Source organism: Cuculus canorus, unplaced genomic scaffold (assembly GCF_017976375.1).
Source record: "Cuculus canorus isolate bCucCan1 unplaced genomic scaffold, bCucCan1.pri scaffold_69_arrow_ctg1, whole genome shotgun sequence".
Lineage (NCBI taxonomy): Eukaryota > Metazoa > Chordata > Aves > Cuculiformes > Cuculidae > Cuculus > Cuculus canorus.
Window position 1 is genome coordinate 125,910 of NW_026527848.1, and position 24,537 is coordinate 150,446.

The 24,537-nt window shown below is 51.8% G+C and overlaps 1 long non-coding RNA gene across 1 annotated transcript; it reads left to right on the top strand.

Annotated features, from left to right (window-relative positions):
• Nucleotides 1-23,055: 23,055 nt before the first annotated feature.
• LOC128850777 (uncharacterized) lies at nucleotides 23,056-24,091 on the top strand. The gene is made up of 4 exons (XR_008448070.1): nucleotides 23,056-23,183; nucleotides 23,270-23,359; nucleotides 23,512-23,651; nucleotides 23,991-24,091. It is a non-coding gene; the product is annotated as an uncharacterized LOC128850777 (long non-coding RNA).
• The last annotated feature ends 446 nt before the right edge of the window (nucleotides 24,092-24,537 follow it).

Sequence of the window (24,537 nt, forward strand, 5' to 3'; positions counted from 1 at the left end):
GGTCCTTGAAAGCGCTGTTGCAGCTTCCCTTACCCTGGAGTTTTCTGTGAGGCACCGTGGATGTGCTGGGGAGGGTGGTTGCTGCAAGCGTGAGAGACTCTATTTGCAATCTATGCCTGCACCAGCTCAGCTGCGAGGTGGGGAGATGAGCTGCAGTTTGGTTGCAATTACTGAGTTGTGTTGACTTTTTCCTTAGATCTTTATCCCACTTTCTTTCCTCCAAAGAAAATTAGCTTAGGAACAGCTTCATCATGCATGGGACTTTGCATGTCCTTTCTGGCTTCTGGTATTCATAGCACCTTCTCCATGCTTGTCTGTCACGTGCCTGCTGCCGGAATACCTGGATGTACCTGGCAGATCTCAATTTGTACGAGGGCATAAGATCCTCTTTTACTTTCAGCAGCCTAGGCTTGAAGTGTTCATAATATGCCTGATTTCCCCCCTGAGCTGAGGTTCAAGATTTCAGAAACCACACTTTAGAGAGCTTCCTGCTATTTGCTGGAATTTCCTGCCATTTCCCGGTGCACCGAGGAGAGGCTAGGATGCTGCAGCTACAGCTGAGGTGCAGGAGAAAAATGGACAACACGCAGGTCAATGTGATCAAGATGTTGAGGGTTTATTTGAGTTCAGATAGCATCTTATATATCTTTTCCCTGGGATCATGCAGCTAGTTCTTACAGTGATTGGTACACGTTTACATATCCTAAACAACTAAGCCATAGCGACTGGATAATGAATACTGTCCACGCGAAGATCAAATGCTTGCTTGGTTAGTTAGCTTTGCATATTTTACATGCTTTTCCCCTAAGTTATCATGATTTCTACTTTTCTAGCTTACACCTCCCTCTCAGCTTCTGGGCATACAGCCATAGCTTACTGTTGCTCTCCATTGTTTCCACTTACCACACTGTTCATGGTCCTTCAAGGGCATCGTCGTCTTCGTTAACATAATATGTTTCTACAGTTCCCCCTTTCTTTTCTTCGACAACTAGACCATGTAGTTGTTGATATTGGGTTTTTATCATTCCTTGGACACATTGTAGTATGCAAGGAATTATCCTTAAAGTCACCATGATCACCAGTAAAATGATTCCAATTTTCATATCTAGTTCTTGGAGCCAACCTCTGATGCCCCATCCAGACAACAACTGCCTTAACCAATCTGGATCGTTGTTATGTTGTAATTGTTTTGTCAAATCCTTTAACTGTTTCGATTGATGATGTATTGATTCGGGGTGATCAGATAAATTAACTGTGCAAACATTTCTACTCTTGTTACCATCGTCTTTGATGGCTGATTAGATAAAAATTGCCATTTTATAATTTAATTTGTCCAAATTGGTTTCAACCTATTGCATTATTAACCTAACAGGCTGATAAGCCTTATTGATGATCGAAAAATCGACAGGCCACCCATATACTACATGATGTGCTTGTCTGTTGCTTACTGCATTTTCTATTTTTCCCAACGTTTGTTCTGCTTCCTTTGTTGGTTTCCTTGGTGCTAATATATCCATATCTCCTTTTAACAACTCAAACAAAGGTAACAACATTTGATTTTCTACCCCTATCAAATTCCTTATCCAATTGATATTACCCAGCAAGATCTGCACATCGTTAAGTGTTTGGATGTTAATTCTAAATGATACCCTTTGTGGTTTGATGGTTTTATCCAAAACTTTTCACCCCAAATACATCCATGGTGCAACACTGCACCTTTTCTGGTGCGATTTGCAATTGATGTTTTTGCAACATGTCACATTATTCCTCTTTATACCTTTCCAAATTATCTTTCCCTGCCACTATTATATTATCCATATAATGATACGCTAATAGCCGTGGATATTTTTTCCGAAAACCTTGTAGGGCTTGGTCAACATAAAGTGAACGCATTGTTGGTGCATTTTTCATCCCTTGTGGTAACACCACACATTGATATGTCTACACCGGTCCCTGTCTGTTTGTTGTTGGACCCGAAAAAGCAAATTTTTCACTGTTGCTGGGGTTGATAGGTATACTAAAAAACCCAGTCCTTTAAGTCACTAACTAAATTGTTCCAGTCTCTATAAACCCTTGAGGACTGACCAGCGGCCATCCTTCAGGCCAGTCTTTTTCTGCCATGACGGTGACATCCGCACCAGTATCCACCAACATAGTTATTTGAATTGTTTGATTTTCTAATATCAATGTCGCCTTTAATGGTGGGTTTGATTTTTGAATTTCTAATGCCCATGTTATTTGTTTTTCTTGTCCTGTCTGTAGATCCAAAGCCTCCACTTGCCCTTTCTTTGTTTTCAGTTTGGGGAGCTTTACTTCTAAAAGGTACTTATTGTGCTATTAGACCGAATGCCTGACACAGAGTTAACAAAGCCAAACATATTGGGTGACCATCAAGTCGTCCGTGGGCTTTTCTCTGAGTAATGGCTTTTTCAGTTTTGCCCAAAGTTTGTTGTGCCTCACTCCTAAGAGTAGTCTGCCTTAAGAAGATCAAATAATGGACTTAATTCTGCATTAGTAATACCCAGATAAGATTTAACTCCATTGATTGTTCCCAGGAGCTTTTGTAAATTACTTTAACTACTGTTTGCCATTTGACTTGCTGAGGTTCAATTATGGCATTCAAAATTTTCCACTCAAAATATTTCCAGGTTAGAATTTTTTCAGGTGCAACTTGAAGGCCTATTTTCACTAATACAATCTTTGGAATGGTATTAATTGAGCAACACAACTGCTTTAGATGACGTAAACAGCTGGGAAAGGCATATAAACCATAACTTGTATTTGTCCAGTAAAATCAGAATTGGTAACACCAGGTTAAACAAAAAGACTTTGCAAAGTAACACTTGAATGACCCACTGACCAAGCACTTAAACCATTACCGATAGGACCAAAAGCTTGGAGCGATACCTTGTGAGCGTATTAATCCCTTGCTGTGATTGAGGAGGCTGTGAGCATTAGTTGGGAGGAGATGTGGGTGTGACCCGGGTGAAGGAGAGGGGTCAGACCTACAAAAGTGAGTTTGAAGCCCCCTCACTCAGAATGTTCCCGTCTCTGATACCTCACCATCAGCGCTGGCCGCACGGCCTCAGAGCAGAGCACCCGCCTCAAAAGAGCTGCAAACCCAAATGCACCCACATGGACCAGTCATCCCAAATGGATGCATTAACGCATTCCCAGGCACTCAGCTTACTCTTCTTGTCATATTTGCAATTATTTCCCTACCCTATGATGGGGGAAAATAAGGGCTGATGGAGCTATATGCTGACTTTCCTGATCCAGGATAAAATGCCGTATAAAATATTCCAGCCAACTCACCACTGTGTAACTTGGCAGAGTGGTGTAAGTAGCAGATGAGTATAAGCTGAAGTTGGCTGTGTAATTAGAAGTGATGTATTTTTATATGTAAATGATGAGTTTTCCATCCCCGCAGCTGATAAATTTCTCAGTTTAAGTTGCGTGAGCCAAGAGCCTTTTGTGGCCACTTCTTTACACAGGCACTGCTGTTTTGTTTTTTTTCTCTGCAGCCCTCCAAAAAAATTGACCGCTTTTTACACCTACTTAATGGGCTGTAAATACTTTTCTGCTAAGATGAAAAGTCCATTTGATTTGCTTTAACTCTTCCTCATTACAAGCTCCCAACTGCAGCGAGGCCCAGATACTGACAGAGTTCTGAAAACCTCCCCTTAAAGATCCCAAGGGGGAATTAAAAAAAAATAAAAGGGGCAGTCAAGGAGAGAATTAAAACCTATGGCACTTCTTGGTACTCGCTGGCAAGGGTACTGCTCATCCTGGGCTGAGATGCTGTCCTGTTCCAGTGCATCTTTGCTGCAGGAGTCCCCAGGACAACAGCACTGAGAACCAGGCAGGATCAAGCCACAACAGCAGGTGCAGCAGGATACCCAGGCCACATGCAAGGCAGGGCTGTCACACAGTTGTTTTAACCCTTGGGAGCCGAGCGGACCAAGGGCAAAGGACCTGCCCCCCCAGGGCAGGGTGGACATCCAGAGAGTTGCCACTGCCCCACTCCCCATCCTGGTATGCTCTGCTTTGTAATAAGTACCCAACGCTTCACTTCCTCTTCACTCCTCCTTTCTACTTAATGAGAGAGACTTTTGCATACAAACAGGTTCATTGCTGAGTGTTCAGAATTCCAGCTTTCCTGGCATTTTTTTCTGATCCAGCTTTAATTCCTAGAGTGAAGCTGGCCAGATTTGTTCACAACTTCCAACTCTTCCACACTATTAAACCACTTTTCTTTTCGGGAAAGACTGGAGTCTTTTCAAAATATTTAATTTCATTAAAGCTGTCGTGGTCCCTGTGATAAATAATTTAGACCAAAGCAGGATTCCAATCAAAGTCCACGAGTTATTAAGTAAAGGCAAGCAAACAGCGCTGGGTGCGCCGGGAGTCTACGCTCAACCAAGACGCACACCCTACAATACAAGGCGACTTCTGTTATAACTTAGCTTTAGTTACATATTCATAATGGGCGTGTTTCCCCTACAAGTTCTCCACCCCTGGGTTGCGCAGGCGTAGTAGTTCTTCTAGAAGCTTCTCCGGTGATCGAGAGATCTTCTATATAACAACCAAGCCCTTTACTACCCATGTGCAGTAACAGTAATTTTGTGCAACACAAACAGGTTTAACAGAAAAACACAGCAGACCCCTTTTTTCCCAAAATAGGAACCATATACACACCATCCTGCTTTCCCTAAATCTGCAGTTGTACAAGGACAAACAGAATGGCTAAAAATTACATGTCACCCTGTGGTCCCAGCATTGCTCCACACTGACACGAATCAGGTGAACACATCTCACAATCCCCCATTTTCTTTTCTATAGTATTGATTCGTGTCTTTGCCTCTAATCGAGTCAATATTTGTCTAATCGGTGTCAACTCTGGATCTTCTTTTGCCTTTAATATCATCAGGGAATGAGTTCCCTCTTTCCCTGATTCTGGATCAATGTGTATCGCAGTTATCTGCATTCCTTGTATAACCGAGTGTATTAGTCTAGTAAAACAAGGTATTAAACATAGAATTATTAACAGTCCTCCACATATCCCCAATACTATTATTCCGATTTTAGTAAGCCAGTTATCACTTATAAAGCTTTCCCATATCCTCCTAGATTGATTCCATTCCAAGTCTGAACTGGGACATGTGCAATTTTCTTCATTTCTCTTATTAGTTCACGTACAGCTTCTCCATCATTAATTTCTAAACAACAATTACTAAGGTTAAATTTTCCACAAACACCCCCTTCTTGTGCTAACAAATAATCTAAAGCTAAGCAATTTTGATACAAAGCAGTCCTCATCTTGGTGTTTTGTCTTGCAATTAGTCCAAGTGCATCTCCAGTTTTATTTACAACTATTTCTACTACAGCTTGTAATTTAATTATTCTATTTAACATATATATTGGTGTCCTATAGCCCCAGGACCCATCTTCTGCCCATGTAGCTGGATCATAGTAGGCAATAATTCTTTCGGGAGGCCATTCATTATCTTTCCAATTTCCAATTTGTAGGCTTCGTTTATGGCGCCACCTTCTTAACTCGTCAGCTTCAGTATATACTTGGACCCCCAATCGCTCTCCCCGATTTATAGGTAACAGGAAAAAACTTGGCCTTATAGTTCCTAATACACAGGGTCCCACCCAATTTTTTGGCGAATATGCATAGGCTAGTTTACCACAAATCCAATAATGTCCTTCGGGAGTTGGCCGGCCCTTTGGTATGTTTTTCCCATTGGTCCAATTTTTAAATTGCCCATTCATTTTCAGTGGGTTTCCCCACTCATCCCATTTATTCTGAGTTTCATTCCATAGGTAACCTCCTTCACACTCCAGATTACCTACTTGTTTTCCATCTCTTTTAAATTTTGCCAACATCTCCTCACAATTATACTTGTTTGGAGTATCCATTGTTGTTTCCTATTACCTTTTCCCATTGTTTTCCATACTCAGGGATCACTAATGTTACTTTCCATAGCCTCCCATGGCCATCGTTCGCCTTGATTTGTCCCACCACAAACATAACAATTAGTGACATTCAATGACTTAGCAATGTTTTCAGTCAGATTTACAAATAAATTCTTAGCAACCGTGGGAATTTCCTATTTTACTCCTGTCTCTATTACAAGATAAAATGAATTAAACAATAACCGATGTTGTATTGACTCTCTAGGTTTTTCTCTAAGTATTATCTGTAAGACAGCTCCTGGATCTTCTCCAGGTCCATAAATCAATAGTCCAGTTCTTACATCTTGCTGTTTCCATTGTTCTGGATTCCAAATAGTCAGATTAACAGGGTTACAAGTTGGGGGCAGAGCACAAGAAGAAGGAGGGGAAAAAAAAGGAGAGGGAGAAGAAGAAGAGGAAGGAGAAGGTGAAGAAGAGGAGGAGAATGGAGTCAAAAGATTGCCTTTCTGGGACTCTGTCTTTGGGCAGCTGAGGGGCTGCGATCTGTCCTGTTTGTGCAGCAGCAATGTGTGCCTGGCAACACCAGGCTGGCGATGGAGCCAGGCTCTCCACAGCTGTCCAGAGCCCCGAGCCAGACCATGAGGCCAGCACACCACCCGGGAGCCGCAAAGCATCCCATGTAGCAAAGGAGCTACTTAAGGACTCCATGAACAAAATATACGGTTGTGCCATCCCTGAAGCGAGGCGGCCTCGCCAGCCTTCTCGGGGCAGCGCGTGCCCTGGGGCGAGTGGGAGAGGCGATGCCACAGCTGGCGAGATGCAGAGTTGCCTTCTCCCTGAACAGCAGCGTGGGTCCAGCCCTCTGGCTGCGGGGAGACAGAAAACCCTGTGCTCTGACCCCAGGACACCTCCTGCCTTTGCACACGTAAAGAAGACGAAATTTAAAGGAATGATGAAATGGACTAGGAAAAGAAGCTCTCCCTGCCAGCGTTGGTTCTGAAGCAGTACTCCCCTGCCAAGGGAGCCAGCCAGAGACATTGGATTTGAGCTCCTGCTCCCTGCCCGGTTCTGGCCGTTGTTCGTTCTCTCCACCTCCCATCTGGACAGGGCTGGTACCCACTGCCCTCCCCCTCTTTGAGTGTCAATGGAGTGGTTTTTTTTACCCACCCACTCCCCTCTGCCTTTCCTCCCTGTTCCCTGGCTCTCCCACCCTCCTTTTCCCCTCGCCATGCCCCTTCAGCCCTTGCTGTGTCGTTTTCCCCTCGCCATGTCATTTTGCCCCTCACTGTGTCCTTTTGCCCTTTGCCATGTTGTTTCTCCCCTCGCCATCTCCTTTCCCCCCTCTCCATGTCATTTTGCCCCTCACTCTGTCCTTTCAGCCCGCCCGTGTCCTTTTGCCCCTCGCCCTGTCATTTCATGCTCGCCATTTCCTTTCCCCCACCATGCCTTTCCCTATCACTATATGCTTTCCCCTCGCCATGTCCTTTCGCTCCTTGCCATCTGAGGTGCCCAGGTGGCCAAGAAGGCCAATGGCATCTTGGCTTGTATCAGAAACGGCGTGACCAGCAGGTCCAGGGAGGTTATTCTCCCTCTGGACTTGGCACTGGTGAGACCGTACCTTGAGTACTGTGTTCAGTTCTGGGCCCCTCACCACAAGAAGGATGTTGAGGCTCTGGAGCGTGTCCAGAGAAGAGCAACGAAGCTGGTGAGGGGGCTGGAGAACAAGTCTGACGAGGAGCGGCTGAGAGAGCTGGGGGTGTTTAGCCTGGAGAAGAGGAGGCTGAGGGGAGACCTTGTTGGTCTCTACAACTACCTAAAAGGAGGTTGTGGAGAGGAGAGAGCTGGGCTCTTCTCCCAAGTGACAGGGGACAGGACAAGAGGTAATGGCCTGAAGATCCACCAGGAGAGGTTCAGGCTTGACATCAGGAAAAAATTTTTCACAGAAAGGGTCATCGGGCACTGGCAGAGGCTGCCCAGGGAGGGGGTTGGGTCACCTTCCCTGGTGGTGTTTAAGGGACGGGTGGACGAGGTGCTGAGGGACATGGTTTAGGGAGTGTTAGGAATGGTTGGACTCGATGACCCAGTGGGTCCCTTCCACCCTCGTGATTCAATGATTCTATGATCTCCCTTTCCCCTCACCATGTAATTTCACCCCTCACTGCATCATTTCTCACTTGCCATGTCCTTTCCCCTCACCATGTCCTTTTACCCCTGGATGTGTCCCTTCCCCTTGCCATGTCATTACGTGCTCGCCATCTCCCTTTCCCTTCACAGTGTCCTTTCTCCCCTCGCCATCTCCCTTCCCCCTCTCCATGTCCTTTTCCACTTCCCATATCCTCTCCTCTCACCCCGTCCTTCCCCCTCGCCATCTCCCTCTCCCCTTGCAGTTCTCCTGCACTCTCCCCTCTCTCCCCCTCTCCCCCCTCTCCCATCCCCCCTCCATGCGCCCCTCAGCCGTCATGGAGCAGACGGCACGGAGGAGCTCTGCGGCTGCGCTCACGGCAGCCACGGGGAAGCGCAGGGGGGACACGGGACACCCCGCACCGACTCCTCCTGCCCCGGGGCTCGGACACAGCGCTCAGGGGGGACACCGACCTGCTGAGCGCCACATCGGGGCCGTGCGGCTCGGGGAGCTGCGTGCTCGGGGACTGCTGCCTGCAGCATCGGGGCTGCGGGTCATGGGCCACGGCCCTGCTGCCCCGACACGGCCCTGTTGCCCGCAGCATCGGGGCTGCCGGCTCAGGCACGGGCAGCACTGACCCTGCCAGCCTCTGGCACCTGCTGCCTGCACTGCTGGTGCTGCCACGTCACGGGCCACGGGCCTCCTGCCTGAGCCAGAGCTCCTGCCGGGCTCGGGGACCTGCTGCCTGCAGCGTCGGTCCCACCGGGTCATGGAATTGCCCTGTGGTCAGCTCGCTTACCAGCTCTGTTAGGAAGTTCTCTTCCGTGCCCTCCAGGAACCTTCTGGACCCATTCCTCTCTGCGGTGTTGTGTATCCACCTGATGTCCCACAAGTTGAAGTCCCTCCAGGAGAAGAAGGGGTTGGGAGACTTTTGCCAGGCACTTGGGCAATGCTTTGGCAACCTCTTCCTGCTGGTCGGGTGGCCGATACAGACTCCCAGCAGGACATCTGTGTTGTTGGCCTTCACTCTCATCATCGCCCATAAGTGCTCGACCTCAGGTCGAGCCGTCATTCCCTGAGGCCTGTGCCCTCCTGCCGTGGGGCAGCCTGGAGGAGCTGCCTGAGGGGCTGCTGTGGGGCCGCGGTGGGGTGGTGGGGAGCAGCCAGAGCGCGGGGTGGGAGGATGGATGGCCAGGGTGGTGGGGGTCAGCGGTGCTTTGGGCGTGGGGCCGTGTCCGTGAGTCCTGCAGGGCCGCGTCTGTCCTGGCTCCCCTGCCAAAGGGCTGCTCGGCCTGGGGCAGGGGCCAGGGGAGTCCCCGTCCCCCCCAGGATTGCCTGCCCGGCTGCTGCTGGCTGAGCCCTGGGGGCGGCTCCGTGCCCTTCGGGGCTTGGGGGATGCGATGTGGGGCCGGGCGATGCTTTTGGCCCTCTGGGGAGCTGTGTCCTGGTGCCCCTGCACTCCCTGCCCACCCCATGGAGACACGGAAAGGCTCTGGAGAAACAATGGATTTTAATGACATAACGAGAACAAAACCCACCCGCCACCCACCCCTCCCAAACAACAGCAACTTCCCAAACAACAGGAACCCCCAACAACAACAGCAAATCCCCATACAACAGGAACCCCCTCACAAACAGTCACGCTGGTTCCCACCCGTTGAGGAGTGGCCTGTGTGATCCTCATGATGCTCCCCAAGGCCGAGTGCAGGCCCTGCAGGTGGGTTGGGGCAACCCCCGGTGTCAGTGCAGGCTGGGGGTGGAAGGGATGGAGAACAGCCCTGCTGGGTGCAGGCTGGAGAGCTGGGGCTGGGTGAGCCTCAGGAAGTTCAGCAAGGCCAAGTGCAAGATCCTGCACCTGGGTTGGGGTAATCCAAAACACAAAGCCAGGCTGGGCAGAGAATGGATTGGGAGCAGACCTGGGGAGAAGGACTTGGCGTGCTGGGGGATGAGAAGCTGGCCATGAGCCGGCACTGTGCGCTGGCAGCCCAGAAAGCCCAGCGTCTCCTGGGCTGCATCCCCAGCAGCGTGGCCAGCAGGGCGAGGGAGGGGGTCCTGCCCCTCTGCTCCGCTCTGGGGAGAGCCCCCCTGGAGCCCCGCGTCCAGCTCTGGAGCCCTCAGCTCAGGAAGGACCTGGAGCTGCTGGAGCGGGTCCAAAGGAGGCCACGGAGGTGATGCCAGGGTGGAACAGCTCTGCTCTGGAGAAGGGCTGAGAGAGTTGGGGTTGTTCAGTGAGGAGAAGGGAAGCCTGCGCGCAGCCCTGATTGCAGCCTTTCTGTACTTCAAGGGGGCGGATAAGAAAGACAGAGACACTTCTGAGCAGGGCCCGTAGTGACAGGAAGAGGGGCGACAGTTTTCACCTGGATGAGGGGAGATTCATCTGAGCTCTAAAGGAGAGACCAGATTGTGACCTTTCTGTGCTTTGGGGGGGCAATAAGAACAGTGGGGAGAGGTGTTTAATCAGGGTCTGTTTTGATTGGACAAGGGTTAATGCTTTAAACTAAAATAGATTCCAACGAGCTATAAAGAAGACATTTTTGATGGGGAAAGGACTGAAAGATTGGCTCAGGCTTCCCAGAGTGGTGGTTGATGCCCCATCCCTTGAAACATTCAAGGTCAGGGTGGATGGGCTCAGAGCAGCGTGCCCGAGTGGAAGATGGCCCTGCTCCTGCAGGGGGGTGCACTGCGTGACCTTGAAAGGTCTCTTTCAACCCACACTATTCAATGATTCTATGATTTATTTCCCACTTGGGGAGGACTGAGCTGTAGGTTTTTGCCTGAGGAAGGAAAGACATGGATTTTCTCTAGCTGTAAGGAAAGAGGTCATCTCCTGACAGTTTTGAGGAAGCCTGTGTTAGGAACCCACCACCTGCCTAGTCTGCCCCTCGACTTTTCTCTGGCATCTGGTACGGTTTCAGAAGGTTTTCAGGCTGTTATTATGTTCAATTGCATCAGAGATTTTCCTCTGCAAGGATTTCAGTGGCAAAATCTGCAAGGTAACATACTTGCCACGGTGAGAGGATTGATAGTCCTGTCAGTGGAGTGATTTGGGTCTGAAGCTACTCACATGCTCAACATTCTGCAGAACCGAACCTGGTTTATAAAAATAAGGGCATATTGCAGGACTTACTGAGCATTTGCAGGAACTGAAGGCAAATTCAGCTGCAGCCCCTGTAACAGCGTGGGCTGGTGCACCACAGACACGAAGGGGAATGTTTTTGTGTGCTTTGCGTGTACCACAACAGCCCATCTGAGTCAAACTCCAGGAGTAAGTGGCTTCTTGCAGGCACCCGGCCCTGCTCCTCCGGGCATCGCTTATGGGCAGCTCAGGAGCAACCTGGTCTCCAGGGCCATGGTCTAGCCCTCTGCTGTGCCTGAGATGTGATACCAGCACCCACTAGATGGTGGTGGAGGACAGCAAGGAGAAGGCTTCCTGGGCCCTGAGAGCACAGGGCCAGGCGCTGCTGAGCTTGGAAGGGATGTGCCAAAACATAGCACCGGTGGGCACAGTCCAAAAAATACCACGGTGGCGATTGTTGAAGCTGTCTTCCTGGGAAGAGCTGACATATTCTCTTGGAAGAAGCAAGCTGGGCTGCTCCGTGTTGTGGCTCACTCCCAGCGCAGTCCATGTGTGCAAGGGCGACTCAGCCCACTCACAAACACAAAGAAATGCCTTCAAAGCCTTCATAGTCTGTAGTTCACAATGCAAATTCACTTGAAACCTGAATGCTGCTCCTGAGCTTGGACCCTCCAGGCACACTGGTCCAAGACAGGGATCAATGCGCTGCTCCTCATAGCTTGGAGTGGGTTCTGCAAGATAGTGGAACCTGGAAGGCTGAGCAGGGCTGTCAGTAATGAGGGATGTTCAGGGACTGAACTGAAAGGCTTAGAAACCTCACTCGCCTCCCTGCCTTGCCGGCAGTTTGGTCCTGCGTTTGGCGTTTGTGATGCCCCTTTAACAGGATCAGAGCTGCGGCCATCAGGGGAATAAGAGAAGCCGTAGCTGGGGGACAGAATGCCAGTGAGGTATTTGACAGTCGACAGAATAAGGAGGATACTCCAACGGAATGGTTGGAGAGGGTGAAACAGAACATGCAAAGATATTCCAGGATTGACCCAGAGTCGAAGGCAGGGGGAGAAGTACTTCAGGTCACTTTTGTGACTTGTCGCGGCTACTGTCCCGGCAGCGAGAGAACAGGGAAGGACTCCACCTCTGGGGCCCCTCCATCGAGGCTCCCTCGGGGGGACACAGGGATGCGGAGCAGCCCCGAGGGGTACTCCAAATAGGGGGATCCCTTCTAAGGGGGAAAGGGAAAAAGGAGATTTTGCGAGGTGGCTTAGAGGATGCTCATGCCCGGGACCAGAGGCTGAGATTCCAGCTGCTCCGTGGCTGTTGGGCCGGTGGGGAAAGTGAGTTTTCGAGCTTTCCCAAGGAGGCTACTGGTCTGGCAGGGGAAGCGGTGGATGAGGGGGTGGCAGCACCTGGTCCTGCTCTTGAGGAAAATTCTGACCCCTATTTCTAAGGGGGAGAATTCTGAAACCTCTGCTGCAGACCTTGCTGGGGTGGAGGAAACGGGCTTCGAGAGCAGGAGGCCTGGGACCAGCCTTAAAGGCGTTTACGTCTGTCCTGCCGAACTGCAGCCCCTGGACAAAAGCCACCCCCCCCCACTCGAAAACAATGCCTGTCACCCCTTTAACCGAGGGAACAGCAGCTGCTGCTTCAGGTCTTGTGTGAGATCACCAGCCTCCTCCTCCCCCCCGCCCCAGGCTGAGAAAACTCGTGGAGCTACTTATAGCCAAGCCGAGAAGCAGCCAGTGGGCTTATTTTAGACGGCTCACAGGAAACAAACGAGGCGATTTATTGGCTACATTGGGCACTAGTTGAACTGAAAAGGGAAAAGGCCGTGAAGGTGTTCTCTGAGAGCAGATAAGAGCATCTGGCACAGGGGCTCAGGGGCTCTACCTCCTGGGCAAGAACATCTCCAGGAGCCCTTGATGGAAGTTGGAGCCCAGGAGGAAGAATATACCCTGTTGGTAGACACAGGGGCAGAAAGGACGTGCCTGGTACGGGTCCCCAAGGGGTGTAAAACGAATGGTGAGGAGATAGGGGTGGTAGGGGCAAAGGGGAAGGGATTTAAGGTGGCAGTTCTTAAAGAGATCAGAATTCAGGGGAAAACCGATAGGGAATAGGGGATGCTTTGTTAGTCCCAGAAGTGGGGCGTCATTTATCAGGCTGACTCAGCAAGCATTAACCCCAGACTGGGAAGGGCCTTTCCAGACCTGGGGTGGTGTCCTATTCCATGGGCACATCAGTGATGACGCTGATGTCCAGGATTGGGTGTGATCTTCCATTAGGACATCTGTGCCCATGGAGATGTGCAAGGGTGGCATGGTGTCCTCCTCCATCTGGACATTGGTGGTGACAGAGATGTCCAAGCTGTGAGGTGGTGGCCTGTGGTGAAGGTGGCAGCCAGAGGCTGGGCTCTGCTCAAGACAGTTTCTTGTTAAGTCCAAGACGGCCACCACATCTCCCATCAGTCCTTCTCTGTCCCCAGCAGGTCAGGCGAGGCCCCTCCCCTGCTTGGCCTGCTTACTGGCTCTGTTGGGAAGTTCCCTTCATTGCCTTCCATGTCCCTGCCTGGGGTCCAGAATGGCTCCCACCACCCGAGCGGGGTCTGGGGCTGCCCTCAGCAAGGGGTTCAGCCCCTCCTTGGTCCCCAGAGCTGGGGACGGCCCCGATATTGTCCTCTCCCTGCCCCTTCTGTGAGCCACACCTGGGATGGTGATGTCGCTTCCCCAAGGCGCCGTTGGCTACGTTGGCCCCAGGGTGTGGAGCTGGGATGGGAAATGGGCAATAAAGAGAGAGGAAGTTTCCAAGCACTTTCTGGCTGGTGCAGTGATTTCTTTTCCCATTCTTATTACTGTACTTTTTCCCTTCTTGCTCTTGCAGCAGCCCAAGGGGATGGATTCAGGAGCTGAGGGTGGTGGGAGCCGAGGAAGGGTAGGATGGTCTTGAGGTTCTGCAGGGCTTTGCCCCAGCCCTGTCCCTGCAGCCGGGGACAGTGCTGGGGTTCGTGACAAAGGCGTTGCAGCCCTTGTTGTCATGTGTGTCCCTACTCTCGCCACCCCCAGCTCTGCCCTTGTCCCCTCTGTGCTGTTTCTGCGTGGAGCTGGGTCTGTGGGTCCTGCAGGCTCTGGTCTGCCTGGGTTCCCCCGCCAAGGGCCGGGGGGTCCCCCCTGCCTGCCCTGCTGGGCGCAGCTCAGCCCTGGGGGTCTCTGTGCCCTCTGGGGCTCAGCGAGGCTTTTGCAGCTCTTGGGCACCTTTTCCCAGTACCCACTCCGCTCCCTCCCTCTCGCACAGACACGGAGCAGCCGTGGAGAAACAGATTTAATGGAGAAAACCAAGAGAAAAGCTACTAACAAACCTCCTTCAAACCCCCTCCCTCCAAAACCACACACTTCCCACCCACCCAACACACAGCATCCCTTCTCTCCCAGCGCTGCCAATGCTCTAATCCCACCAGGCCAAGTCTGTGCCGTCCTCCAGAGCTCTGCGCTTGCTCGGTGGCGTTGGCCCAGGGCTCATGTGCCTCTTCTGGGCCTTGGCCGGCTGGGGCACTGGCAGATCCAGCCCTAAATCCCTCCATGGCTCCTCAGGCAGCAAGAAGGAGGGGAGGTCACGATTGAGGAGGGCTGTGTAGTAGAAGTTCACAGGCTCCAGGCAGCTGTCGAGTTGATCCAGCATCTCATCAAAAGACGAGTCCCCAGACAGGGCAAAGATGTCTTCCAGGTTCCCAAGGACTTGGTGGGTGGCGGGGACATCACCGTCTGGGGTGATGTTGGTGCCAGGGTGGGTGTCTATGTTGGTGGTGGCTGTGGTGGTGATGTTGCTCTGGTCAGAGCATCCCTCAATGGGCTGTGTGCTGGGGATGGATGTCAGCAGCACCGGTGGGGCTGGAGCCACTGGTTTCTCCTCTCCACTGGAGACATTGCAGTCCTCGGGGATGAGGCCACTGCTGGGACCGTCCTGGCTGATCCCTACTTCATCCTGGAAGGATTCGAGGGCCCTCAGGAACTTTTCGAGAGGAACCTCACCAGGCAGGGTGTCTGTCTGCTCCAAGAGGGCTTGGCAGTTGAGAGCAGCAGAGGTGCTGGAAGGATCATCACTGCCCAGGGGTTCCTCTGCAGTGGCCATGCCGGAGATGTGGGCGCTCTCCTCTCTGCTGCTGTTACCCTGGTCTTCACACGGGAGGTCACAGCTGGATTCATCGTGGCTGACCTCCTTTTCAATGTCCTCCTTTTCGATGTCCTCCTCTTCGATGAGCTCCTCATCTGTGAGGGCCTCTTCTTTGATGACGTCCTCAGCTGTGGCAACATCGTCTTCCAATTCCCCAAGGGTTTGGTCTGCTGGGGCTTCAGCGGAGGTGGAGGAATCATCACTGTCCAGGGTGGTGCGGGGAACTTTGGGATTCCTGGGGACGTAGATCCTGATTATTGTCCCCGTCCTCTTCTTGGTTTTGGGCTTCTTTTTGGAGAGCGGAAGCCCATTGGTGGACTTGTCCAGTGCAGACAGGTTGGGGCTGGGCTGCTGGAACTGGAAGCACTGGGGGTCAAGGAAGCAGCTGCCAGGAAACATCTGGAGCCCTGTGGGGGTGAGAGGGAGCCATGCTGAGCTGGGGGACCTTCCAGGGGCACCCACTGAGCCGGCCCCCATCGCCGATGCCCCCGGCTGTGCCACAGGCACGTAGGAAGCTTGTGGGCAGGGAACCCCCCACAGGGTGAGCTCTCGTACCAGAGGGATGGGGTTGCAAATCAGGGAGGAGATTTGCTTCCAGGAGGAGAAATCATAGAATCATAGAATACTTTGGGTTGGAAGGGACCTTAAGGATCATCCAGATCCATCCCCTCTGTGATGCACAGGGACACGTCCCACTGGATCAGGCTGCCCAAGGCCCATCCAACCTGGCCTTGAACACCTCCAGGGATGGGGCAGCCGCAGCTTCCCTGGGCAACCTGGGCCAGTGTCCCACCACTCTCGTGGGGAAGAAATTCCTCCTTATGTCCAGTCTAAATGTGCCCCTCTACAGTTTATACCCACTGCCGGGAGTCCTATCAGACTTTTGAAACCTTTGTGAACAGTCCCTCCCCAATGGGAGAGAAAGACCCAAGGAACAGGCAGATTCACTGGAATTGAATTTCCTGGGCACGCATCACCCAGGTGAGGGCAGGGACGCTCGCCCCAGCTTGCTGCCCCCTGTGCCATTGCTGCTTGGGGACACGGCTGGTGGGGATGCTGGGAGAGCGCGGGGTTGCGGATGCTGAAGGTGTGGAAGGTGCTGGGGTGCCAGAGCAGACAGGGGGACCATACCTGCTGGATGGGCCGAGGCCATGGGCAGGGGCTGCTGCTGCCCGAGCTGTTGCCATAGGATGGTTGAGCCTGGAAGAGAGACAGGGGCAGTACCTGCTGGAGGGGCCAAGGCCGTGGGCAGGGGCTGCTGCTGCCCGAGTTGTTGCCACAGGATAATTGAGCTTGGAAGAGAGACAGGGGCAGTACCTGCTGGAGGGGCCAAGGCCATGGACAGGGGCTGCTGCTGCCCGAGTTGTTGCCACAGGATGGTTGAGCTTGGAAGAGAGACAGGGGCAGTACCTGCTGGAGGGGCCAAGGCCATGGGCAGGGGCTGCTGCTGCCCGAGCTGTTGCCACAGGATGGTTGAGCCTGGAAGAGAGACAGGGGCCATGGGTGGCATCACCTCTTCTCTTGTCCCCAAGAGCATCCCAGGGCTCCAGGGCTCAGGGTGGGTCCCTACCTTGTGAGTAGAAGGTTTGGGGGACAAAAATGGTCTGATGGACCTGGGGGTTTGATGGGTCCTGGGGACCACACTGCTGGAGCTGCCGTCCTGGCTGCGCCATGGTGGCTTCTGGCCGTTGGTTGCTGGGGACCCACTGGGGTCTCCCAGGATGGATTGTTAGGTCATCCTGTGTTCTGCCTCACCCTGACGGCCACCCCAATTCCTCTGGGGGGGGAGAGAGGTCAGGTGGACGGGGGCTGATCTCCCTCAGTTCCAGTGACAGGACACATGGCAATGTGTCGACACTGCTCCAAGGCAGGCTCAGTCGTAACCTTCAGAAGCATTTCTTTACTGAGAGGGTGGTGAAACACTGGGACAGGCTTCCTTGGGAGGTGGTCGATGTCCCGGGCCTCCCTGCATGTAAGAGACATTTGGCCATTTCCCCTAAGAACGTGGTTCTGCTCAACTCTGAGGCGGTCGGGTAGTTGGACTGGAAATGGTTACATGTCCTTATCAAGTGAAACGTTCTCAACTCTCCAGACCCTGGAGCTCTCTGGAGGGCAGCAGGGTCCCACCTGGCCATGGCAAAGCCCAGAGAAAGCCCATGTGCTCTCTGGAGGAAGAGCCTTGTGATGGCGAGGAAAGGGGTCTGCAGCGTCCAGCCCACGGGCAGGACTGAGAGCTGCTGCCTGTGCTCCATGTTATCACAAGGGCTCCCGGGAGAGGCACTCGCACACGTCTGTGGCAGCACTTGTGTGCGAGGATCAGAGATCCAGGGATCGGAGTCAGATGTGTTTAAAGTAAAATCTCCTCTCTGCCTGAGCTTTGCTGCCCAGGCTGGGGAGCGCGGACAATGTTACGCTCTGCTGGGCTCTCTCAGGACACTGCCCTCACCTCCAGAGGTGCAGAGCAGGGGCTGGAGGAGCAGGGACCTCAGCAAGGGACAAAGTGCCAAAGGATGGGAGTCCTGGGGTCCTGCCGTTCCCCCTCAGAAAGGTGTCGCAGGCCGGGATCCCAGCAGGAGTGGGCAGAGCGCCACAAAGGGCATTGGACGCTGGCTGGAGTGGCCGTGGTTTGCAAATGTCTTGGATCTCTTCCTAATCCAGGCATTCTTTAAATCCCACGAGCTGTTCTGCATTTCTGCGTAACGAAGGTGGCAGAGACCTGCTCAAAGCACTCTGAACGCATCCTTTCGCAGGAGGGGATACAACAGAGTGTTTCTCGGTGCTTCTTAGACTTGGTGAGAATATAGAAATCAGTCAAGCATCGAGGTATCGGCTGCTGAGTCAGTGATTTTCCAAGGTACCCACCCCACGTGCTGTAGATCAGTCAGTGCTTCCAGGGTCAGAGAGCATGGGGAACGGCCAGCAGCCGGGGAACCCAACTGCCCTGGCAGAACAACCCAGGGATGTTCATTTCTAAAAGTGCTGTGAGTTAAACTGAGCTCTGGCTGTTGAGACAGGCAGGCCCTGATGGCCTTCGGAGAAACAGGATTCGAGACAATTCTGCCTGCAGAGCGTTCTATTATTGCATTCTATTTTATTAAACTGCAAACAGAGCTGGGCTCCTTCTGGTTCTCCATAATGGTGTAAATGCTCACGACCCCACAGACCACAGCAACGCCGAGGCTGTGCCGAGTCTGGTGCGGGCAGCGAGCTGATGTGGAGGTGCCCAAGCGGAGCAAGAATTGATCATCACTAAAGAAGTGGTTGCTGCAGACTTGGAGCAGGGTCATCCACTTTCTGCAAAGACGTGTGAGGATTTGTTTGGAATGACCTGGCTTGGCTGATGACGCACAGACTTCCAGACTCCTTCACCTGTTCTGGTTAGGAGTGTTGGCATGAGTACTGGCATCCACTTAGAACATTTCCAGAAGAAATGGAGCTTTGGTGCCATTAATAAGGGTTGAGCCCCCACTGGAGAGGCATAAATGATGTGTGAGCCATAGGATCTCTCCAGACTCTGCTTTTTGGGGCAATGTCAGGTGTTTTGTTGGATGGTTTTACAAGCTGTTACTTTTAACTTGTGATTGATCATCACTTGTCATCTTTCTTGCTGTAATAACTTGAGTAAAGCCTTGATTTCACACAGTTCAGGCCCTTATTCTGATTTTTGCTGAAGGCTCCCGAGTCTTGGAGAGTTTGGGGCTCTTACGATGGCTTCTTTTTCTAAGAGCTCCTTGATTCCACAGAGTATTGGTGAGTTTGGGGCTTGGTTTCAGATGGCGCTTAGCCAGACTCCAGCCTCCCTCTCGACCAAGTCCTTGCTCTCCTGCCTGAGAGAGTCGAGGCGCAGCAGTGCCTTCCTGCCCAGTCCTGCTCCTCAGCAACAGGAGGGAATGCTCTGCAGGCACAGAGGAGACAGGAAAGCGGGGAAGCCAAGGGTACCTGCGTGAGAGAGGGCACCTGCAGCCCCTGAGCTGCCTGGCCCTGCTCAGCCCCCCTGGGAGCAGCCCCTGGGCACAGCCCGGGTGCTCCTGCACCAGGCAGAGATGCTGATGAGCCAGAAAGGGTTGTTCAACAGCCACCATCGACACGAGCCTCCCCTGCAGAATCGTAAGAGCGCTCAGAGGCAGCAGCTGAATACAAAGTGTGAGCGGCAGAAAGTCTCCGAGCCTGTCAGTCCCAATGCTGCAGGCAGCAGGTCCCCGAGCCCGGCAGGAGCTCTGGCTCAGGCAGGAGGCCCGTGGCCCGTGACGTGGCAGCACCAGCAGTGCAGGCAGCAGGTGCCAGAGGCTGGCAGGGTCAGTGCTGCCCGTGCCTGAGCCGGCAGCCCCGATGCTGCGGGCAACAGGGCCGTGTCGGGGCAGCAGGGCCGTGGCCCATGACCCGCAGCCCCGATGCTGCAGGCAGCAGTCCCCGAGCCCGCAGCTCCCCGAGCCGCACGGCCCCGATGTGGCACTCAGCAGGTCGGTGTCCCCCCTGAGCGCTGTGTCCGAGCCCTGGGGCAGGAGGAGTCATTGCGGGGTGTCCCGTGTCCCCCCTGCACTTCCCCGTGGCCGCTGTGAGCACAGCCACAGAGCTCGTCCGTGCCGTCTGCTCCGTGACGGGCGAGGGGCGCACGGAGGGGGATCCATTCCCCTTGGTTCGGCGAGTGTCGGGGAGAGAGCGGAGAGAGGAGAGAGAGAGGGGAGAGAAGGGGAGAGCACAGGGGAATTGTGAGGGGAAAGGGAGATGGTGAGGGGCAAAAGGACACGGTGAGGGGGAAGGGAGATGGCGAGGGCAGAAGGGACACTGTGAAGGGAAGGGGAGATGGTGAGCACAAAATGACATGGCAAGGGGAAAGGACACATCGAGGGGCAAAAGGACATGGAGAGGGGAAAGGACATGGCAAGTGCGAAATGATGCAGTGAGGGGGGAAATGACATGGCGAGGGGAAAGGGAGATGGCAAGGGGCGAAAGGACACGGTGAGGGGAAAGCATATAGTGAGGGGAAAGGCGTGGCGGGGGAAAAGAAATGGCGAACATGAAATGACAGCAAGGGGCGAAAGGACACAGTGAGGGGCAAAATGACACAGCGAGGGGAAAATGACACAGTGAGGGGTGAAGGGGCATGGCGAGGGGAAAAGGAGGGTGGGAGAGCCAGGGAACAGGGAGGAAAGGCGGAGGGGAGAGGGTGGGGAGGGGGGCAAGTGGAAAAAAACTCAAAGGGGGGGAGGGCAGTGGGTACCAGCCCTGTCCAGATGGGAGGTGGAGAGAACGAACAACGGCCAGAACCGGGCAGGGAGCAGGAGCTCAAATCTGACGTCTCTGGCTGGCTCCCTTGGCAGGGGAGTACTGCTTCAGAACCAACGCTGGTTTTACAGTCGCTGGCAGGGAGAGGTTCTTTTCCGAGTCCATTTCATCATTCCTTTAAATTTCGTCTTCTTTACGTGTGCAAAGGCAGGAGGTGTCCTGGGGTCAGAGCACAGGGTTTTCTGTCTCCCCGCAGCCAGAGGGCTGGACCCGCGCTGCTGTTCAGGGAGGAGGCAACTCTGCATCTCTCCAGCTGTGGCATCGCCTCTCCCACTCGCCCCAGGGCACGCGCTGCCCCGAGAAGGCTGGCGAGGCCGCCCCGCTTCAGGGATGGCACAGCCATATACTTTGTTCATGGAGTCCTTAAGTAGTTCCTTCGCGACGTGGGATGCTTTGCGGCTCCCGGGTGGTGTGCTGGCCTCATGGTCTGGCTTGGGGCTCTGGACAGCTGTGGAGAGCCTGGCTCCATCGCCAGCCTGGTGTTGCCAGGCACACATTGCTGCTGCACAAACAGGACAGACGTTACCACCTCAGCTGCTTCTTGTTCTCCTCCTCCTCCTTCTCCTTCTTCTTGTGCTCTGCCCCCAACTCCTGGCAGCCTGGCTCCTTCTGGTCACCACTGGGACTCTTGCCTGCCTCCTCCCCCGTGATGGACACCGAGTCCCTGTGTGTGCAGCTCTTCTTTCTGGGCGGGCTGGAGGTGTCATCTTTGCCATTCACAGATTGAGATTGAGGGCTGCCATCTGTCCCATGGTGGCACTTTTCAAAGGGGAGCTGAGGTCCTCAAGGGTTGATAATTTGATGATGATTCTCAAGGGAGGCTTTTCTGGATTTGGCAGTTTCAGCGCAGATGACGATGTGCTGAAAGACAGGAAAAGATGCAGACATGGTCTGAAAGTCCCTCCCTTCCTCACCATCCCAACACGCACAAGCACAGCACTCAACTGCTGCCATCTCAGCCACAAAACCTGAATTAGACCCTGCTCTAGAGCAGCAGCAGCTGCAAAAACAGAACAGACTCCAGCCCCTCACCTACCTGAGTGCCTACAGAGCCCTTCTCCTCCTCTTCTTCTTCTCCTTCTCCTCCTCCTTGTTGTCCTTCTCCTTGTGCTCTGCACCCAACTTCTGGCAGCCTGGCTCCTTCTGGCCACCACTGGGACTCCTGCCTGCCTCCTCCCCCGTGATGGACACCGAGTCCCCTTGCGTGCGGGGGACGCAATGCAAGCGGCTTAATGCAAGCGGCTATAATTTTGGTAGGTATTTCACTGCTTTTAATAGTGAGAAAATTAAATTGAGCTCAGATGCCATTTTTTCGTTCTCTCACTCAATGTTTGTCACTCAAAATACAAACCTGAACACCCCGAAACCCCACAAACCCAGACTTGGTGATGTGGTACTACCAAGACATTTAAGATTGTGAATTGTATCTGGTGGCGCACTGTGTTTTGGATTTTGGTGCTTTTGTAATGTAGCCTGTGAAGCGGTGGTGGTCATACAATGCCTTTGAGCTGAAGCTCAAAGCGCAGCACCTCGGTAGCACTAGAGGTAAGATTTCTATGCACAGCAGTTTGGGTTTTTTTTTTGAAACAAACTTGTAAGTGATCTGATGAAGACAATGGGTAGTCAGATAGAAAGTCTATCTTTCTGGTTACTGCTGTTTGAAAAATGTAAACTAATCATGACGTAACTCCGAGAGTGTGGAAAGTTGTCCAACGTTTGTTGTTTCTGCAGATGGAGTGTGCTTGCTGAGCTCTGGAGTCATCCAGATGACTTGCACCGGTTTCCAGAAGGAGGTGAGTTTTTACTACCTCTTTCTTGAGAATGCCTAAAGAGATTAGCTCAGTTTCTTCTCTTGCACTGGTTTTGGTGTCAGAGAACATTTTGTGCTCATTTTATGTTCATCCCCACACGTAATTGTGATGGTATCCTGCCAGTTTCATGCAAATAGTAATCTTTTAGGCCCACTGTGGCGACTGTAAAACTATCATTGTCTCCAGCTGAAGCCCGATCCGGGACTGACTGTCCAGGAGGAAACAGAGCAGTGCTGGAGGAGCAAGAACAGAATTCTTGAGGAAGTCGAGGAAAGTTGCTCCATCTTCATTACCTATCTGTTGGACTACCTGTGCAGTCATGAGTTAAGGCTTGGATCCCTGATTAACTTGAAAAAGGAGGGCAGAATGGAGAAAAAGAAAAATTTTATAAATGTTTGAGGAGACATGGATTTCAGATTTGTGGAAGTGTGTTAGGGCAAATAAAAGTTCTGCACTGTGTGGTAGCTAAAAATAAATTCCTTGGCAAGTAGGCCTAGCCTCCTACGCTGTTTATTTTGCAAGCCTGATGCAGACTCTTAAGATTCCAGTCAGATGTTCCGGTATCAGGTCCAGCTCGGAAATAACTTGGGAAATCAAGAATTGTTTTAGTTTCTTTTTGCTGAATTGTGATGATATCATTCAGAGATTTGTACTGTTGATGGCTCAGATGTTGAAAGTATGGAATGTTCTCATTTAGTTTTGTTTGTTCTGCTTAGGGCGCAGCAGTTAGAGGTGATATTGTCTGCGGCTGTCCAGGCAGGATCTTTAGAACGCCTGACTGGATGCATTAAACATTGGACATCTGAAAGTAAGACTAGTAAGGCTGCCTTTCTGATTTGTCTTTTTTTAGTTTGAAACTGTTGATTCATTTCTATTTTGTTCTCTCTTTTAAAGACCAGCCAAATTCTGTAGTGAAGTTACAGTTTATTCGTGACTGTGCGTGGAAGAAAGTGGTCTACACCAAAGATGAATTTGACCATATATGTGAGTACTAGTGTAGTCATTCTGCAAATGCAAAATCATTCTTTCTACCTGAACTTATTGAGTAACCTGCTGGGATGTGATGTTGCCCGCGTGTACCTTGAAACTCTGAAATTGCTCTGTTGGGTAATGATTTAATATCTCTTCTTGAAAAGGTGTTCCGCTGTTTGATGGCTCCTGCCGCTTCCTAGATCCAAAAACGCTACAGTCCCTTCAGCACTGCCAGTGTCTCTTAAACAACCTGGGCAGAGTCTAAACTGTTTACAAAGAGAACAACAAGAGCTTACTGACAAAGGTTTGTCTGATAGTATTACTAAATCTTTGGTTCATTTGGAATCATGCGTGTGTTATAATTGTGGAAACATGAGCTTTTGTTGTTGTTGATGGTTGGAAGACAGCCTTAGCTACGACAAGGGGCTTAAATCTGAGAAGTTGTCACAACTACTTAATAGTCATTGTGTTCAGGGTGATTGTGGGATTTTTCTTCAAATTGGAAAGTGATACAGTGTGAAAAAGGCAAAGATGGAGAGTTCTACCATGTTGCTTTTATACTTTCTATTTAGCATGATGAAAGGAGTTTTATAAAAATGAATGGAATTGCCTAAGAAAAATCATCTTATGCCTTTTTTTGCAGACTTGAGAAATCAGCAGGTGCTAGCTAGCAACTTTTCTGTGCATGCGCAAACGGTTATCTGGTTCTGTCAGTCTGGTCTCCTTCCAGAGGGTTCAGGTGAGCATGAACCGTAATGCATTGGTAACAAGGAGAGTATCCAGCCAAGGGATGCCTATGAACACATTCTTGGCCACACTTATGTAAATGTTTTGCCAATGGCAAGTCGTGCTGGTTCAGGGACCCAGACGTATGCTGAAGTTCTCTTGGTGAGACTGAGTTTTTAGCAGATTCTCAAATGCGCACTGTAGAATGATGGAAGCAGCCTCTTGCCTATTTCTTAGAAATAGCAGTAAGCCTCTGACTTCATGGAGTGGCTTATGTCCACAGCTTCAAATACTTGGGATTTTAAATAAATTACTAGTAAAGAACAAAGACTGGTCTCTTGCTTGTTACAGTCACAGCGTGACCTGCATGTTTGGAACTTTTTATTTATTGCTTGAGGAAAAAGCACACCTTGGAAACACTTGTTTATTTGGATGGATTATAAATTCTATTGTCAGCCTCAATT